Consider the following 20,633-nt stretch of genomic DNA (forward strand, 5'->3'; position numbering starts at 1 on the left):
GTACAAAGTGGGGATGGGAGGCCGGCGAGGTCACAGAGGACAGAGGCCGGGTATATGAGACATAGTGGGGATGGGAGGCCGGCGAGGTCACAGAGGACAGAGGCCAACTGTATGTGACATAGTGGGGATGGGAGGCCGGCGAGGTCACAGAGGACAGAGGCCGGGTATATGTGACATAGTGGGGATGGGAGGTCACAGAGGACAGAGGCCAACTGTATGTGACATAGTGGGGATGGGAGGCCGGCGAGGTCACAGAGGACAGAGGCCGGGTATATGTGACATAGTGGGGATGGGAGGTCAGCGAGGTCACAGAGGACAGAGGCCGACTGTATGTGACATAGTGGGGATGTGAGGTCACAGAGGACAGAGGCCGGGTATATGTGACAAAGTGGGGATGGGAGGCCGGCGAGGTCACAGAGGACAGAGGCCGGGTATATGTGACAAAGTGGGGATGGGAGGCCGGCGAGGTCACAGAGGACAGAGGCCGGGTATATGTGACATAGTGGGGATGGGAGGTCGGCGAGGTCACAGAGGACAGAGGCCGGGTATATGTGACAAAGTGGGGATGGGAGGCCGGCGAGGTCACAGAGGACAGAGGCCGGGTATATGTGACAAAGTGGGGATGGGAGGCCGGCGAGGTCACAGAGGACAGAGGCCGGGTATATGTGACATAGTGGGGATGGGAGGTCGGTGAGGTCACAGAGGACAGAGGCCGGGTATATGTGACATAGTAGGGATGGGAGGTCGGTGAGGTCACAGAGGACAGAGGCCAACTGTATGTGACATAGTGGGGATGGGAGGTCGGCGAGGTCACAGAGGACAGAGGCCGGGTATATGTGACATAGTGGGGATGGGAGGTCAGCGAGGTCACAGAGGACAGAGGCCGGGTATATATGACATAGTGGGGATGGGAGGTCAGTGAGGTCACAGAGGACAGAGGCCGGGTATATGTGACATAGTGGGGATGGGAGGCCGGCGAGGTCACAGAGGACAGAGGCCGGGTATATGTGACATAGTGGGGATGTGAGGTCACAGAGGACAGAGGCCGGGTATATGTGACAAAGTGGGGATGGGAGGCCGGCGAGGTCACAGAGGACAGAGGCCGGGTATATGTGACAAAGTGGGGATGGGAGGCCGGCGAGGTCACAGAGGACAGAGGCCGGGTATATGTGACATAGTGGGGATGGGAGGTCGGTGAGGTCACAGAGGACAGAGGCCGGGTATATGTGACATAGTAGGGATGGGAGGTCGGTGAGGTCACAGAGGACAGAGGCCAACTGTATGTGACATAGTGGGGATGGGAGGTCGGCGAGGTCACAGAGGACAGAGGCCGGGTATATGTGACAGGGTGGGGATGGGAGGTCAGTGAGGTCACAGAGGACAGAGGCCGGGTATATGTGACATACTGGGGATGGGAGGTCAGTGAGGTCACAGAGGACAGAGGCCGACTGTATGTGACATAGTGGGGATGGGAGGTCGGTGAGGTCACAGAGGACAGAGGCCGGGTATATGTGACATAGTGGGGATGGGAGGTCAGCGAGGTCACAGAGGACAGAGGCCGGGTATATGTGACATAGTGGGGATGGGAGGTCGGCGAGGTCACAGAGGACAGAGGCCGGGTATATGAGACATAGTGGGGTGGGAGGTCAGTGAGGTCACAGAGGACAGAGGCCGGGTATATATGACATAGTGGGGATGGGAGGTCGGCGAGGTCACAGAGGACAGAGGCCGGGTATATGTGACATAGTGGGGATGGGAGGTCGGCGAGGTCACAGAGGACAGAGGCCGGGTATATGTGACATAGTGGGGATGGGAGGTCGGTGAGGTCACAGAGGACAGAGCCGCATCACAATCCTAAATCTCCCAGTAATAAGAGGCACAAAATCCCCGGCAGAATCCCTTGAAGAATATTCCGACTGATGGAAATGCGCAAGATGGAGAAATCCATTGGATGAGAATATTAGTGATTTGTGGCTCCAGGTTATTTGTAGACGGGAGAGCGAGGATTTACAGGGAGAGTCCTAGAAGGTTCCGGCTCACACGGACACGGTACACGCCGCCGGTGGCTGATACTCTATGGGTCGTACAATCAGTATATTATTATTACTTCCCCAGATGTTTCCTATTACAATCAATGGCGCGTCCAGATAAAACTTTTCACTTCTGATAATCTAAGCTGGGGTCAATCACATTTAAAGGGTTTTTTCTGGGCAAATAGAAAACGTTGTGTCCGGCCTCCCCGCGTATTAAAACAATAATTATTTGTTTAGAAAAACACATTTAATCTTAAATTAACCCCTAAGTGATAGAATTCGCCCTCCAGGTTCATGTAGCTTCACAAGCTTCTAATACAGAATAATTTACCAAATATGTGTTCTATCCAGTATATTTACACCCCACATTGACAGACGTCTCGTATTACATTCATTTGTAATCAGATTTTCCACATTTATATCGATTTGTGACTTTTGTGGTTGTCAATAATCTAATTTTTTAATAAAAATACTTTGTAACCCTCAACCAGCCGTGTTCTTCATTCTACCTAGCGGTGAAGCAGCGGCAACGTGTTAACGTTTTATGATCAGATTTTTATTGTCTAATATATAAATGTAATTAGAATGGTAAAACGTCATCCTCTGTGGTCGCCAGGCATCACTTTAATAATACAAATATATATATTATTAAATGCCCTGGTGAACAACGAAATAACCGCAGCGACCTAAATCCCACAATAATCGGGAACATTAGAAGAATATCGGTTATTGGGATTATTCAAACAATATTGTATTCTTAAAAGACAATATAACATGGAAGAAATAGGAAAGTAAAGGTCTATGGGTGGTAGATGCCGGGTCTATGGGTGGTAGATGCCGGGTCTATGGGTGGTACAGGCCGGGTCTATGGGTGGTAGATGCCGGGTCTATGGGTGGTACATGCCGGGTCTATGGGTGGTAGATGCTGGGTCTATGGGTGGTACAGGCCGGGTCTATGGGTGGTAGATGCCGGGTCTATGGGTGGTACATGCCGGGTTTATGGGTGGTAGATGCTGGGTCTATGGGTGGTAGATGCCGGGTCTATGGGTGGTACTTTCCGGGTATATGGGTGGTAGATGCCGGGTCTATGGGTGGTAGATGCCAGGTCTATGGCTGGTAGATGCCGGGTCTATGGGTGGTACAGGCCGGGTCTATGGGTGGTAGATGCCGGGTCTATGGGTGGTAGATGCCAGGTCTATGGCTGGTAGATGCCGGGTCTATGGGTGGTACAGGCCGGGTCTATGGGTGGTAGATGCCGGGTCTATGGGTGGTACAGGCCGGGTCTATGGGTGGTAGATGCCGGGTCTATGGGTGGTAGATTCCGGGTCTATGGGTGGTACATGCTGGGTCTATGGGTGGTACATGCCGGGTCTATGGGTGGTACATTCCGGGTCTATGGGTGGTACATGCCGGGTCTATGGTTGGTAGATGCCGGGTCTATGGGTGGAACATTCCAGGTCTATGGGTGGTAGATGACAGGTCTATGGGTGGTACATTCCGGATCTATGGGTGGTAGATGCCGGGTCTATGGGTGGTACATGCTGGGTCTATGGGTGGTACATGCCGGGTCCATGGGTGGTACATTCCGGGTATATGGGTGGTACATTCCTGGTCTATGGGTGGTACATGCCGGGTCTATGGGTGGTACATTCCGGGTCTATGGGTGGTAGATGCCGGGTCTATGGGTGGTACAGGCTGGGTCTATGGCCGCTTTCTTTTTGGTTACAATCTTATAGTGATCATGAGATGTGATGTATGTAATCTGCACTATACCTGTAATGGCCTCACTAGGGATGCTCAGTGTCCCTTCATTGCCCTGTGTCCCTCAGTGTCCTCCTGCCATCATCCTCTTCAGCAGCCACAGCACACACAGCTCTGGGAGTCATGACTTCACCATTTTATCCAGGAAGTGACATCACCATGCTATCCAGGATGTGACATCACCATGTTATCCAGGAAGTGACATCACCATGTTATCCAGGAAGTGAAGCCTTGATGCAGTAGTAAGTACAGGGAAAAAAGCCCTTTATGTGCATTTCCCATAATAAGTGTATATTGGGGATTTGTATAATTTTGGGGGGGCAATACAATACTTTAATAAAAATTTCGCCTGACTTCTCCTTTAAGGCTGGTTTCACACTGGCTAAAATGTTTGCAAAAATGCCAAAAAACACTTCATGGCATTTTTTTTTATCTATCAAAAACACAGAAACCAGATGTTAGCTGACAGTTAGATGTTAGCTGTGAGTCAATAGAATTTTATGAAATGTCATATGCAGTGATGAAGTACAATTTTTTTTTCTGTGGCATTTTTGGGGCTCTGTAGCAATTCTTCCATCGTGAAGCAGGGTGAGGCTTTGGTGTTTGTTTCTGCAAATTGTGGTGTTTTTATCCCATAGAGGTCAATAGAAGCCAAACAAAAATGCTAATCACACTTTAAGTCAAAAAAGCTAGATAAATCACCAAGATCCTTTTTGAAGTTTTCTTTAGTGTTTTTTTTTTTGGAGGCCAGAAAAACACCACAAAAGAGCAGTGTCTGGGGGCACCCTAAAGGAAGCACACAAAAAAACTACATGATTGCCGTTGCTTAGCTGTTACCTGTCCACACCCACTCGTTGTCCTCCTTCTCCAGTGTCTCCTGCTCAGCCAATACATTATGTGGAGAAACACCAGGGCAAATTCAAGGGATCAACATTTGTAGGCATTGAAAACATCAAGCCCCATTGGAGAGGGGGGGACTACATAGAACTATTATCAAGAGCTGAAACCAAATGGATATTCCACCGAAATACACTAATCCCCAATGGACTCAATGTAGACCTGGAACTATTCGCCTTTATTTAGTTATATAGGAACAGTTATACTCTATTCAGTAAGTGTCACATATGAAAAGTATGTTCAATAGGAACTGATACATTGTTCCGAATATCCTGCGCACTAATCTGGATACCTTTAATAGGAGTCTATATCTTGCACACCATTCTGAATACTCTGGACAGGAACTGATACACTGCTCCGAATATGCTGTGCACTGCCCCGAATATCCTAGAATAAAATGGACACACTGCTCCAAACACCCTACAGTTATATTTGAATATGAAGAGATCGATATAGTGTAAACCATTTTGGAGACAATGTAACACTATAGGTTTACAGAGCATAAGCAAGCCTTGTACGGCTGTGTACGGCCTTGTACGGCCGTGTACGGCCTTGTACGGCTGTGTACGGCTGTGTACGGCCTTGTACGGCTGTGTACGGCTGTGTACGGCTGTGTACGGCCTGGTACGGCCTTGTACGGCTGTGTACGGCTGTGTACGGCTGTGTACGGCTGTGTACGGCTGTGTACGGCCTTGTACGGCTGTGTACGGCCTTGTACGGCCTTGTACAGCTGTGTACGGCCTTGTACGGCTGTGTACGGCCTTGTACGGCCTTGTACAGCTGTGTACGGCTGTGTACGGCCTTGTACGGCTGTGTACGGCTTTGTACGGCTTTGGAACAAGTGGTTTTTGATGAAGTATGGTAACATGGCAACATAACAACATCCAATTAACTCACACCTGACAGATGAGCGGTCAAACAACCTATAAGTAAGGAAGGAATACAGGGCCGCGCCATAATCCTGACGAGGGCAACCGCTATTGTTGCCGAAACGCGTTGATTACTTTTTTGGTCTCTCCGAGCTCCCATACAAGTAGTGACGTCACTCAGCCTTCCCGGGAAAATTTTTTGAACCGCAAACGTCAGCGTAACTCACCGCGGAGAAGTGCCGCCGGCCGGGGTGCCTCCAGCGGAGGTTACAGTAACCATCTTGTTGCTAACTAACGTTACCAAGTACCAAGTACCTGCAAAAGATCTACAATTTAACGCATATCGAGAATTACGGCAAAGCAGTCGACAACCAGGTAAAAACAACCATTCATTTACTTGTACTGACAGCATTATACATAGGATTGCCAAAACATTGCGCTATATGTCAATAGAATTATTTTACACATATATTATCCCCCAGTGAACCTACGGGTGTTTACTTTTTGACAGTGAGCAGCAATACAGTGCAGCGCTAGTGAGGGGTTCTTATAACCTCACTCCTTGAATAAATAATTATTGTTGAGCGAGCACTGAAATACTCTAACGCTCAATTCACATTATGAACCCCAGTGAAATCAATAGGAGACCTGAGCATTTCTCCAGGTGCCCCCTGCTGAGTAGATGGTGCCTGGTTCACCTACTGCAGTTCTTCGCTCTAATTTCTGTATATTTTGTCCCTTGAAGGGCCGTGTAAACTAAATATACAAAAATTATTATGAAAAAATGCAAAAAGTAACTGCAGGACACATTAGAACTCCGGTGGTATACCGTCAACTGTAGGTCTATTTTAACAGATTGCTTACTGTCCTCTGCAGCCTTAACGCTCACACACTAATATGTTTCTATGGATTTGGGGAAATCTAAGCGACAGCACAGAAAGTAACCAGATAGGCGCAGTCTTTGCCGTGGGCCTCAGGAAGACTAGGCACTATAGGCCTGCTAGTTACATCAGCACACAGTGTACAGGTGCACAATGCTTGGTGATTCCCAGATATAAAGCCACAGTTTGCATTGTGGAAGATGACATTGATCTGATGCAACAAGACGTCTCTCCGCTCCCTGCAGGCTCAGCTTCAGGGCGCAATACTCTGCAGTCTGTACCAGCCCCGTCCCTTCATATCTCACTGACACTATTCATGTATCTGATGCTCCAACTCTGCATCAGTATTTTCCTGGTGTAGCTGTCTCTATAGATGTCGGCTGTCAGTCACCAAGTGAGCCATTTCTGTGTCTTATTGCCAGGGGCGAATTAACTTTACCACAGGCCCCGGGCTGATCACCAAGCCTGGGCCCCCGACCCCACTAAATATGGCAGCACTAGCACGTTCATGGTACAGTTAGATACTGTCATAATTGCTGTAAAAAAGCTACTGCATAATTTGGTTGTATAAATATAACAGGCTTAGATACAGCACCTCAGCGGTACACTGTATATTGTATAATAAAAATCTGCTGTCCATATATGATAGTATACCGCTAAATAATATAAACTATACAATTTTTCCCCTAACAGCAACAGAACAGTGGTAAATACCAGCACTACACAGGCTCTGTAGATTGTATAAGTGATTATAGTGCAGCTACATTCAGTGACTCACATGGGGCTTTTTTTTTTTTTTTTTTTTTTTTTAGCTTTTTTAACTTTTTCTTTTCTATCATACAATACAGTGAGGTGTAAGGGTGCTAGGGCCCAGGGAAGGTTAGAATCCACCTCAAGGACAGAAAATTAAAAAAAAGACTAAAGAAACAAAGGTATGTTCTGAATGTTTTTATTGATATCTATACCGCGGTGGGGGGAGGGGGGGGGGTGGAAGCAGCACATTGTTTATGTGAGGGTGTGACATCTGGCACCTAATAGTCTGCAGGACTTAACCAATTGCCTGTGACAATAGGGGAGGGAGCCGATGATTGTTCACTGTGTCTACGTCCTTAGGATGCAAATTCAGTTACAAGTTAAGGCTATGTTCACACTACATAAAAGTACAGCCGTTGTTGCCATCAGCAACAACGGACGTACTTTGTGCAGTGTGGACATAGCCTTATCTTCTTTGGGATCCCGGCCAAAGCGTATAAACATCGTATACGCTCTGGCCGGGATCCCGCACGGGGCCGCAAAGAACTGACAGTTCTCACAATGAAGCGAGCGGCTCCGACCGCTTGCTCTATTGTGTGCTGTGGGAGGTTCTGATGCAGGCACGCGCTGAGGCGCCCACATCAGAACACTACGGCCAGAAAGATCATCCGGCTGGTACTGCAGTACCGGCCGGGATGATCCGTGCAGAGACCGGCCGTTCCATGTCCTGCCCGGGGTCACGGAACGGCCAGTCTCTTACGTTGTGTGAACATAGTCTAAGGCTGCATCAGCCAGTCTTTTTGACTGTGAACATCGGGGGGTGGAGGTTCGTGGAGGATGTCCTGTTTCTTGTCATTTCCTTCAATTGTTCTGCCTTATTTTGTTAAAACTTTTCACTTTTCTGAGCTCTAAACAAGAATATTTATAGAAAATAAAACACTCTGCTGTGTAGTTCTATTCTATACCATAGAATACACCAGAAGAGCCCCATGAATACCGCTGGGGTCTCATTGTAGATTAATATTAAAGGGGTTCTCCAGTGCTACAAAAACATGGCCATTTTCTTTCACAGACAACACAACTCTTGTCTCCAGTTCAGGTGCGGTTTGCAATTAAGCTCTGTTCACTTCAATGGAAATGAGTTACAAAACCTGCACCCAAACTGGAGACAAGAGAGGGGCTGTCTCTGGAAGAAAGTGGCCATTTTTGTGTAGCGCTGGATAATCCCTTTAAGCAGACGGCCATACATAATATTCAAACCAAATGGTCCCTCAGAAATCCAGTTTATGACATCGAAAACCACATGGACCATTCTCGGCATCTCTGCTGTTTCCTATCGGAGAGTTGGGAACTCCGGCATCGTCTGCTCTACATTTACTGCCACTAACCAATGAATCAATGGATGGATTAAAGATCCCGAGTTTCCTTAAGATGCAAAAGCTTTTGTATTCCAGGCTAAGTGGGATAATCTTTATAACTTGTAAAATACGGCTGAGTACTAAAGGTCTCTCCAACAAAGAGGGGAGCGAGTTCTCCGATGATGAAGGCTTTTAATATCTGGTCCATTACATAGTAGCCGGCTCTTGTAAAGAGTCAATTATAAGATAACTCTGATTGGATCCACATGCCGGGAAATCCGCTTCTCTTGCCATTAAGCGTCGGCCATAAGCGTCCATGTGAAATCATTAGTGACACGTCCTCTTTGATCCGGGCGGCCAGGTTGTTATTCTTCCTTTGTTTCATTGACGGTAATCCTCCCAGGTAACTTTGCTTTATGTCCCATAATGAATTTCAGAAATGAGTTCCCACTACAGAAACGCCCCACCACCAGCACCACCACCAGCACCTCCACCACCACCACCAGCACCACCACCAGCACCACCAGCACCACCACCACCCCCACCCCCACCACCAGCCCCACCACCACCACCAGCACCACCACCAGCACCCCCACCACCAGCCCCACCACCACCACCAGCACCACCACCAGCACCCCCACCACCACCACCACCAGCACCACCACCACCAGCACCACCAGCACCACCAGCACCACCACCAGCACCACCACCACCAGCACCACCAGCACCACCACCAGCACCACTACAAGCACCTCCACCAGCACCACCACCAGCACCACCACCAGCACCTCCACCCCCACCACCACCAGCACCACCACCACCACCACCACCAGCACCACCAGCACCACCACCAGCACCTCCACCCCCACCACCACCAGCACCACCACCAGCACCACCACCACCACCTCCAATTCTTCAATCATATAAATACATGGTGAGGGGTTCACTAAATTACCAAAATATCGTATCTGTAACCTGGATATCATTTTGTGCATATTAAGTTGCTGATCCCCTAAGGAGGTGAGGACAGTGATGCCTCCTCTCTCCCCTTCCCATACCTGACACTGCTTGGGACTGGGCAGTCAGCTGTCAGTAAAGCCGGGATAGGGATGGGAGGGGGAGTAAGGAGTGTAACAGTTTTCAGAAGTTTAGGAGCTTGAGAAAAGCCTTTTCATCACTTTGCACTGGAGAATCTGCAAGGGGTCAGCCCTTAGTCAGTGAGTCGAGGACATTGCCTCCTGGAGTATGCGGCATTATGATGCCATCAGTCTGCCTGCGCTCAATCAGTCCAGAAGAAGGAGCTTTGACTCTACTGAGGGAACAATTTGGGGGGGGAACTAGTACCAGTAAACTACTGTGTAGGGGCACTAGTACCAGGTAACTACTGTGTGGGAGGACTAGTACCAGGTAACTACTGTGTGGGAGGACTAATACCGGGTAACTACTGTGTGGGAGGACTAGTACCAGGTAACTACTGTGTGGGAGGACTAGTACCAGGTAACTACTGTTTGGGAGGACTAGTACCAGGTAACTACTGTGTAGGGGCACTAGTACCGGGTAACTACTGTGTGGGAGGACTAGTACCGGGTAACTACTGTGTGGGAGGACTAGTACCGGGTAACTACTGTGTGGGAGGACTAGTACCAGGTAACTACTGTGTGGGAGGACTAGTACCAGGTAACTACTGTGTGGGAGGACTAGTACCAGGTAACTACTGTGTGGGAGGACTAATACCAGGTAACTACTGTGTGAGAGGACTAGCACCAGGTAACTACTGTGTGGGAGGACTAATACCAGGTAACTACTGTGTGAGAGGACTAGTACCGGGTAACTACTGTGTGGAAGCACAGAATTTTCAAATTTTTCACATATTATCATTGATCCCCCCCAAAAGCTACTACTAATATAAAGTGCAACTGTCAGGGATGTGACTTTGCGCTCCTCGGTCCGTGCTGGGCGACTGGGGAAGAGCTGAGCCTCTGGTTGTTTTTTGTTTGCAGTTCTGTCTGAATGCTGTCTTAGTTTCCCAGCCACATCCACATTGCCTGTTACACTCTGGCAGTGCAGGGGTTACTCCTTATAGACCTGTCCAGCTGAGCTGGGGGCTGCGATCAGGGCTGATCCAATCAGGTGCTGGACCCTGTCCCCGATCCCAGATAAAAAAGCAGCAGACGCTTCATTTCACTGCTGGCTATTGAGTGTTACTCAGCTAAGTGCGGCATCTCTCCTGGTTCTGTTACTGCTGTTGTCTGATCTATTGCTTCATCTCTCCTGGTTCTGTTACTGCTGTTGTCTGACCTATTGCTTCAGCTCTCCTGGTTCTGTTACTGCTGTTGTCTGACCTATTGCTTCATCTCTCCTGTTACTGCTGTTGTCTGACCTATTGCTTCATCTCTTCTGGTTCTGTTACTTCTGTTGTCTGACCTATTGCTTCATCTCTCCTGGTTCTGTTACTGCTGTTGTCTGACCTATTGCTTCATCTCTCCTGGTTCTGTTACTGCTGTTGTCTGACCTATTGCTTCATCTCTCCTGGTCCTGTTACTGCTGTTGTCTGACCTATTGCTTCATCTCTCCTGTTACTGCTGTTGTCTGACCTATTGCTTCATCTCTCCTGGTCCAGTTACTGCTGTTGTCTGACCTATTGCTTCATCTCTCCTGGTCCTGTTACTGCTGTTGTCTGACCTATTGCTTCAGCTCTCCTGGTTCTGTTACTGCTGTTGTCTGACCTATTGCTTCATCTCTCCTGGTTCTGTTACTGCTGTTGTCTGACCTATTGCTTCATCTCTCCTGGTCCTGTTACTGCTGTTGTCTGACCTATTGCTTCAGCTCTCCTGGTTCTGTTACTGCTGTTGTCTGACCTATTGCTTCATCTCTCCTGTTACTGCTGTTGTCTGACCTATTGGTTCAGCTCTCCTGTTACTGCTGTTGCCTGACCTATTGCTTCATCTCTCCTGTTACTGCTGTTGTCTGACCTATTGCTTGATCTCCCACCTGCTTTGTCTGCTGCCTGCCCTGACCTCCTTGCCTGTCCCTGACTCTTCTTCTGCCTTACGTTTTTGTACCTCGCTGACCGCCGTTGCTGACCCGGACCGTCTGTCTTGTTTTGTGTATCACCTGGTGTAGGACAGGGACTGACACCGTGGTTGTCTGTGGCCGTTTAGGGCCGTTGAGGCAAGTAGGTAGGGACAGAAGGTGGGTTCTAGTGTTAGGGCTCACTGTCCTGTCCTGTTCCCTACCTACGTCCGGCGCTTTCATGACAGCAACTTTGGATAAGCTCCAGCCTGAGTAAGAACGGCCCCTGTTATTGCTTTGTGGCACATGGAGGCAGTAAGGGGAGATTGACTTTTGTGAAGAAACCCCTTTAAGGCCAAACCTGACTGCGTTATATATGTAACTAGAAATAAAGCTTGATTATGTGTGAATGACTTTCATACAAGTGTTTTCTAGATTTGAAGATCGTCTTATAACCGGCTCAATGACGTAACTTATGTAACACAAATGCAGCATCGTAGCGAGGCGGGAAACCACAGACATGAGGGGACAACTTTATGTATTTCTATGCTGTATTACTCTACATCCCCTTAAAGGGGTTCTCCAGCGTTAGAAAAACATGGCCACTTTCTTCCAGAGACAGCACCGCTGTGGCCCAGTGGAACAGACAATGGGATTGAACCTGTGAGTGGGCTCTGGTGTTTAGGAGGCTTTGTGTTACGCTGGTGGCAGCGGTGACATCCCCTCCCCCGGACGTGCGGCAACCAGAGCTAGGTTAGGACTAATGTGAGGTGCAGGTGCGGCAATAGAGATGACAGAGACTTTAAACAATGTTCAACTTTAGTGTAAGAACAGTAACAAACAGTGACAGGTGCAAAAAATCACTGACGGAAGAAAACACAAAACCAGGAGTAATAGTGCCACATCCAGCAGAACAATATAAAGCAGCCCGCGTACACACGCCGCATTACCTGCAAGTCAGCGGCCAGATTAACCCCTAGACGACCTAGGACGTTCCTGTACACCGCCTGTCACCAGACAACCCTGAGCGGATGTCCTAGGTTATGAGCGGAGCGCGCTTTATAGCAGGTGGGGGCCGGATGCATTCAGTAGCGTTACTGACAGGCGGCAGCCACCGCGTCTGTGAGCACAAAGGACGGGGACTTCCTGTGTTTAGTCTCTTTTTACCAGAGAAAAGACCAAATATCATCATGGAGGGAGAATCGACCGCACTAATGATCCAGTTCTCCCAGATACCTTAACCCCTTAACAACCAAGGGCGTAAATATACACCCTGGCGTCATTGAGGGTGTTCAGAGGGGGCCCGGGCAGCGCCCTTCCCTCTGAACCTCCGCAATCCCGGGTGCTATATGCAGCCTGGGACCGTGGCTATTAGCGGGCACGGTCCGATCACTAATTCGGTTATATATCGTCGTAATCGTAACAACTTGAGGAACATATATAACAAGTCAGTTTTACCCCAGGGCCAATGGTCAATAATCACTGACACATGACGGTACATCATAGTGTGCAGCAGCTCTATGAGGCTCAGGAGCAGGGTACTCGCAGTCAATGACGGACAGCAGTAATTGTGCTGCTGTCCGGCATTAACCCCTTAAATGCAGCAATCTAAAGCAATTGGAGGGTTTAAGTGTTTTCAATGACAGGCACAGCAGCTGTCACTGATCAATCAGACCCCCTGCAATGATTCTGATCTCCCTTGATGACGTCACTTATGTTCGTGTGGTGCGTTCCAGTGCTGGACAGCAAGTGACCTCATCAAGATGGCGGCGCCAGCACAGAGGATTAGGTAAGACACTGCAAAGGCGACCTCTAATAAATAGACTTGGGGGAGAGAGAATCTTTTATACTAGTGAGAGTTACATTTAGATGACAGATTCTGTTTAAGCATTTTTATATAAAAGTAGCTTTAAAATAGTAAAACAACCACAAGCTGCGTAACCATCAAAATAACGCGTCGGTTCTTGCAGCTCTCGGGGTTACGCGTCTTAGGAGAGAAAAACGAAAACGCAAGAATGTAGATTGGACGAGTCCACAGTAATACACAGTGCCAATAAAGGGTTAATAAATGCCCTGACGGACTGAACCAATGAGATTGTGAGGAGAATACAGAGACTCCTTTCCTGCAGTATAAGGGACTGAGCCAGCAGGGGATTCTGCAGCCACGAGGACATCTACTGGTGAGTTTGGAAATTGCAGAGAGTATTTCCGGCACAAGTAACAGGTCAGATTGCAGAAGGCAAAGAAATAGCAGCAAAACCAGATGCAAATGTAATGTAACAGTGCCAGTCCTCCAGCAAACGCAACGTGACGCAACGCTGGCAGCCCCGACACCGCTACAGGCTACATGCAGCCGCAATAACACACAGCAACCGTACCGACAAATGACAGCAGCAGCTATAGCTGATACAGGACGCAGCTGAGGGGGCCGACAGATACAAGATAGTACACACAATGTATACCCCCTGATAGTACACACAATGTATACCCCCTGATAGTACACATGATGTATACCCCCCTGATAGTACACACAATGTATACCCCCTGATAGTACACACAATGTATACCCCCTGATAGTACAAACAATGTATACCCCCCTGATAGTACACACAATGTATACCCCCTGATAGTACACACAATGTATACCCCCTGATAGTACACACAATGTATACCCCCTGATAGTACAAACAATGTATACCCCCCTGATAGTACACACAATGTATACCCCCTGATAGTACACACAATGTATACCCCCCTGATAGTACACACAATGTATACCCCCTGATAGTACACACAATGTATACCCCCTGATAGTACACACAATGTATACCCCCTGATAGTACACACAATGTATAACCCCCTGATAGTACACACAATGTATAACCCCCTGATAGTACACACAATGTATACCCCCTGATAGTACACACAATGTATACCCCCCTGATAGTACACACAATGTATAACCCCCTGATAGTACACACAATGTATAACCCCCTGATAGTACACACAATGTATAACCCCCTGATAGTACACATGATGTATACCCCCCTGATAGTACACACAATGTATACCCCCTGATAGTACACACAATGTATAACCCCCTGATAGTACACACAATGTATACCCCCTGATAGTACACATGATGTATACCCCCCTGATAGTACACATGATTTATACCCCCTGATAGTACACACAATGTATAACCCCCTGATAGTACACACAATGTATACCCCCCTGATAGTACACACAATGTATACCCCCTGATAGTACACACAATGTATACCCCCTGATAGTACACATGATTTATACCCCCTGATAGTACACATGATGTATACCCCCCTGATACTATACATGATATATAACCCCCTGATAGAAAACATGATGTATACCCCCTGATAGTACACACAATGTATACCCCCCTGATAGTACACATGATGTATACCCTCATGATAATACACACAATATATAACCCCCTGATAGTACACACAATGTATACCCCCTGATAGCACACATGATGTATACCCCCTGATACTATACATGATGTATAACCCCCTGATAGTACACATGATGTATAACCCCCTGATAGTACACATGATGTATACCCCCATGATAGTACACATGATGTATACCCCCATGATAATACACACAATATATAACCCCCTGATAGTACACACAATGTATACCCCCTGATAGCACACATGATGTATACCCCCTGATACTATACATGATGTATAACCCCCTGATAGTACACATGATGTATAACCCCCTGATAGTACACATGATGTATACCCCCATGATAGTACACATGATGTATACCCCCATGATAATACACACAATATATAACCCCCTGATAGTACACACAATGTATACCCCCTGATAGCACACATGATGTATACCCCCTGATACTATACATGATATAAAACCACCTGATAGTACACATGATGTATAACCCCCTGATAGTATATACGATGTATACCCCTATTAAAGTACACACGATGTATACCCCCTGATAGTACACACAATGTATTACCCCTATGATAACACACATGATGTATACCCCCTGATAGTACACACAATGTTTACCCCCATGATAGTACACATGATGTATAACCCCCTGATAGCATATACGATGTATACCCCCTGATAGTACACATGATGTATAGCCCCATGATAATACACAAGATGTATACCCCTACGATAGTACACACAGGGATGCAGTAAGTATAGCTGTTATATAGCTGCCTTCAGGAGACTGGACCTGGATACAGTAAGTATAGCTGTTATATAGCTGCCTTCAGGAGACTGGGCCTGGATACAGTAAGTATAGCTGCTATATAGCTGCCTTCAGGAGACTGGACCTGGATACAGTAAGTATAGCTGTTATATAGCTGCCTTCAGGAAACTGGACCTGGATACAGTAAGTATAGCTGTTATATAGATGCCTTCAGGATACTGGACCTGGATACAGTAAGTATAGCTGGTATATAGCAGCCTTAAGGAGACTGGACCTGGATACAGTAAGTATAGCTGTTATATAGCTGCCTTCAGGAGACTGGACCTGGATACAGTAAGTATAGCTGTTATATAGCTACCTTCAGGAGACTGGACCTGTATACAGTAAGTAGAGCTGTTATATAGCAGGAGACTGGACCTGGATACAGTAAGTAGAGCTGTTATATAGCTGCCTTCAGGAGACTGGACCTGGATACAGTAAGTAAAGCTGTTATATAGCTGCCTTCAGGAGACTGGACCTGTATACAGTAAGTATAGCTGTTATATAGCAGCCTTCAGGAGGCTGGACCTGGATACAGTAAGTATAGCTGTTATATAGCTGCCTTCAGGAGACTGGACCTGGATACAGTAAGTATAGCTGTTATATAGCTACCTTCAGGAGACTGGACCTGGATACAGCAAGTATAGCTGTTATATAGTAGTCTTCAGGACACTGGACCTGGATACAGTAAGTATAGCTGTTATATACTGTAGCTGCCTTCAGGAGGCTGGACCTTGATACAGTAAGTATAGCTGATATATAGCTGCCTTCAGGAGACTGGACCTGGATACAGTAAGTATAGCTGATATATAGCTGCCTTCAGGAGACTGGACCTGGATACAGTAAGTATAGCTGTTGTATAGCAGCCTTCAGGAGACTGGACCTGGATACAGTAAGTATAGCTGTTATATAGCTGCCTTCAGGAGAATGGACCTGGATACAGTAAGTATAGCTGTTATATAGCTGCCTTTAGGAGACTGTACCTGGATACAGTAAGTATAGCTGTTATATAGCAGCCTTCAGGAGACTGGACCTGGATATAGTAAGTATAGCAGTTATATAGCAGCCTTCAGAAAACTGGACATGAATACAGCAAGTATAGCTGTTATATAGCTGCCTTCAGGAGACTGGACCTGGATACAGTAAGTACAGCTGTTATATAGCTGCCTTCAGGAGACTGGACCTGTATATAGTAAGTATAGCTGATATATAGCTGCCTTCAGGAGACTGGACCTGGATACAGTAAGTAAAGCTGTTATATAGCTGCCTTCAGGAGACTGGACCTGTATACAGTAAGTATAGCTGTTATATAGCAGCCTTCAGGAGACTGGACCTGGATACAGTAAGTATAGCTGGTATATAGCTGCCTTCAGGAGACTGGACCTGGATACAGTAAGTATAGCTGGTATATAGCAGTCAGGAGACTGGACCAGGATATAGTAAGTATAGCTGTTATATAGCTGCCTTCAGGAGACTGGGCCTGGATACAGTAAGTATAGCTGTTATATAGCTGCCTTCAGGAGACTGGACCTGGATACAGTAAGTATAGATGTTATATAGCAGTCAGGAGACTGGACCTGGATATAGTAAGTATAGCTGTTATATAGCTGCCTTCAGGAGACTGGACCTGGGTACAGATTATCACAAAGAAGAGATTGATCACTTGTGTCCTCAGCCCAGTTGGTGGATGTGCACACTACTATACATTTTAAACACTAGATGGCACCATACCATGTCAGTAAATGCCACAACTGTTCACTATATTGGAATGACTTTCTTACAACATGTAGATGGCGCATATGGTTATACAATGAATATGACATATAATGGAGGGGTAGCCAAATCTATTCTCTTTAATGTATTTGCTATAAAATTGTAAGAGATTGAGGTAATACAGAAGTTGAGAGGCAGAATATGCCCCGGAATATAGATAATGGTTTTCTGGACAAAGACTCTGATCTGATATTATTACGCAGCCTTTAAACAATGTATAAAATGTAAGGAAACAACGTTCAGTGGGTTTATTGGACTATCCCTATGGCTGCACATATAACTGCTCCAGGACTTGGCAACGGCCGGACTATAATTGCCGACTGCAACCAAACATGTGACAGCTTTAGCATCATAATAGGTGAGATGTGACATTTTTAGAGGGCGGCTTTCAAGCAGGCCGACTTTAATAAATGCAGAACGGTAAAGACGGGGATCTGAAAAATAATAAGCTTTTAAAAGTCCAAAATATTAAGGATCCAGGGGCAGCGATCCTAAGCGGGATTAGCAGCTATTGTTTGCGATGTTTTAGCTCGGTCTGTTTTAGTGCTGGATGAATGAGGTTCCATTACTATCGGAGACGAGAGATTCCTGAAAAATCCCAACAGACTGTAAATATATGGACGGTCGGCGGGAATAGAGAAGAGGGAAGAGGGAAGAGGGAAGAGGGAATAGAGAAGAAGGAAGAGGGAAGAGGAAAGAGGGAAGAGGGAAGAGGGAATAGGGAATAGGGAAGAGGGAAGAGGGAAGAGGAAAGAGGGAATAGGGCGGCTTTTTACCAGGAAAACGTCCATGATTCCAAACCAGCGTCGCATTTGTTTACACTGTAGATTTAGTGACACGGACTGTGCAAAGAGGGATCGAGGGATGATTACTATGAGACTCACGGCCCGGCTAATAGAGATGAGCGCAACGTCTAATGGTATGCTGGGCTGTATATATATATATATATATATATATATAATGGTATGCTGGGCTGTATATATATATAATGTTATGCTGGGATATATATATATAGATATATATATATATATATATATAATGGTATGCTGGGCTGTATATATATATATATATATATTTATAATGGTATGCATCACACATCACCCAACTCTAACCTATCACACATCTCTAACCCATCATCACACATCACTACCCCATCCTTACAGCAGGGTTAGGACAGTCACCTCGGACCATGTCCCCTCCACCATAGTTCTCTTACTTCCCACATAAGCTGCTATAAGTCCATGTGCAGAAGGACCTTGTCAACATATTAAAGCGGAAAGATGTTCGGATTAGCGAGAAAACCGATTCCAAGTCTCAGATACTAAACGTCCTACTTAATGCTAAAAGCAACTTTCCTCCTCCGTCTCGGAGCTTCTCTCCAGCTGATAAGTGCTTATCCGGAGCGCGGCTGCTGATTGGCCTCCTGCTAGGGTGACTGACAGCTGAGGAGCTGAATAGACGTTAGCCTGTTAGAGGTGATTATCAGTAGAAAGACGGAGGAGGATGAGCGCAGGAAAACCTTGTTTGTCATGTTGGTCACTTAATCAGACAAAGCTAATAAGTCTAAGAGCTTCGCTGCACTAAGAAAAAAAAGCCGCTTTTAAACAAATTACACCACACGAATGAGCCGGGAGAAGCAGCGCCAACGTTACCGGACATGGCCGTTGTATATTTCCACCCGGCAAGTGACAGCGGTTTATTAGCTAATGTACTGAGTAAGGATGCAGAGAAGATATGAACCATAGGGACTCCGACTGCAAATCAGGAATAAAGAAGAAGAAGCCATTCCATCCATCAGCTAGAATGGGGAAGGAGAAGTCCCACACCAGACCCGTTATTAAAGTGCCGCTCTCTATCGTTTACACCTAAGTCTACAAAAAGTTTGGTTTTAAGCTGGAGATTTAAAAAAGTGACAACTAGAGTTGAGGTAACTTTGCGCACACTCGGATCCGTCTGCGGCGTCTGGTCGGCTGTGGCTGCTGAAGTTGGATGCAGCTCTGGGGAGTCCTGGAAAATCTGGGTCCAGTCATAGACTAACATAGACTAAACTAAGATGGTGTATTATGGGTGCTTATTGCTCCTGTGTTATGGGCACAATGCCCGGGGACCGCCTGGAATTCTGGGATACAGCCTATTACTTATAACCTATTACCTTGGCTGAATCACGGAATTCCAGGCGGTCCCCGGGATGTCTTCTCCTTCCGCACGGACCGGGAAGGCGTAAGCAATCAAATGGGAAAGGTTCGGCTAGTTTCGAGTTCGATTGAACCTGGACTGGACTTCGTGGCCAATAATATGGTAAGGGGGATATCAGCAGTTATACAAAACCAGAAATGTGTGAGATCTACCTCCCAATGATATTCTCTCACGGCCGGTTCCACATGGTCCCCTCCGTGCCCAACCTTCTGGGGATGGTGCCGGCGCGCTGCATACGTCCTTCTCCCTCATCTTCTCCTAAGAACTCTCTGAGATATTAGTGGCAGTGAGGAGAGAGAGAACAGAGCAAAGAGATCTTGTGTGTTACACTTTAAGGGAAACTATCAGCAACTTAGAAGGATCTGCTGAAATCTTTCTATTGCGCATGGGGCACTGAGGATGAAGGTAAGTTTCCTACCTCCATCCACACTTTCCATGCTGTTAGTACTCTACCTTCTATGCTATCTTCTATCTTCTATGCTTATTATTATTTGGAGCACCAATCTGTCCCTGGCTGGCTAGGGGCGGAGTGGTGAACGGGGTGAGGAAGTCCCGCCCCCAGTGCACCAACACAACTAATTAGCATAGAAGATAAAGTGCTAACACAAAGGAAACAACGCCAAGAATGAGGGTAAGACACTTCCCTTCATCCTCAGAGTCCCGTGCACTATATCCGTCAGATACTTCTAACCTGCTGATAGTTTCCCTTTAAACACCATTCAGGGTTCCTTCAGTTTTCACCTTGGTCCATCAGTCTGTGCATCTAACTGGTTTCCTCAGATTCTGCCCAACGTCCTCAGGGCAGAGTGGGCAGATCCTATAGGGTT

This window comes from Dendropsophus ebraccatus, chromosome 5 (assembly GCF_027789765.1).
Source record: "Dendropsophus ebraccatus isolate aDenEbr1 chromosome 5, aDenEbr1.pat, whole genome shotgun sequence".
NCBI lineage: Eukaryota > Metazoa > Chordata > Amphibia > Anura > Hylidae > Dendropsophus > Dendropsophus ebraccatus.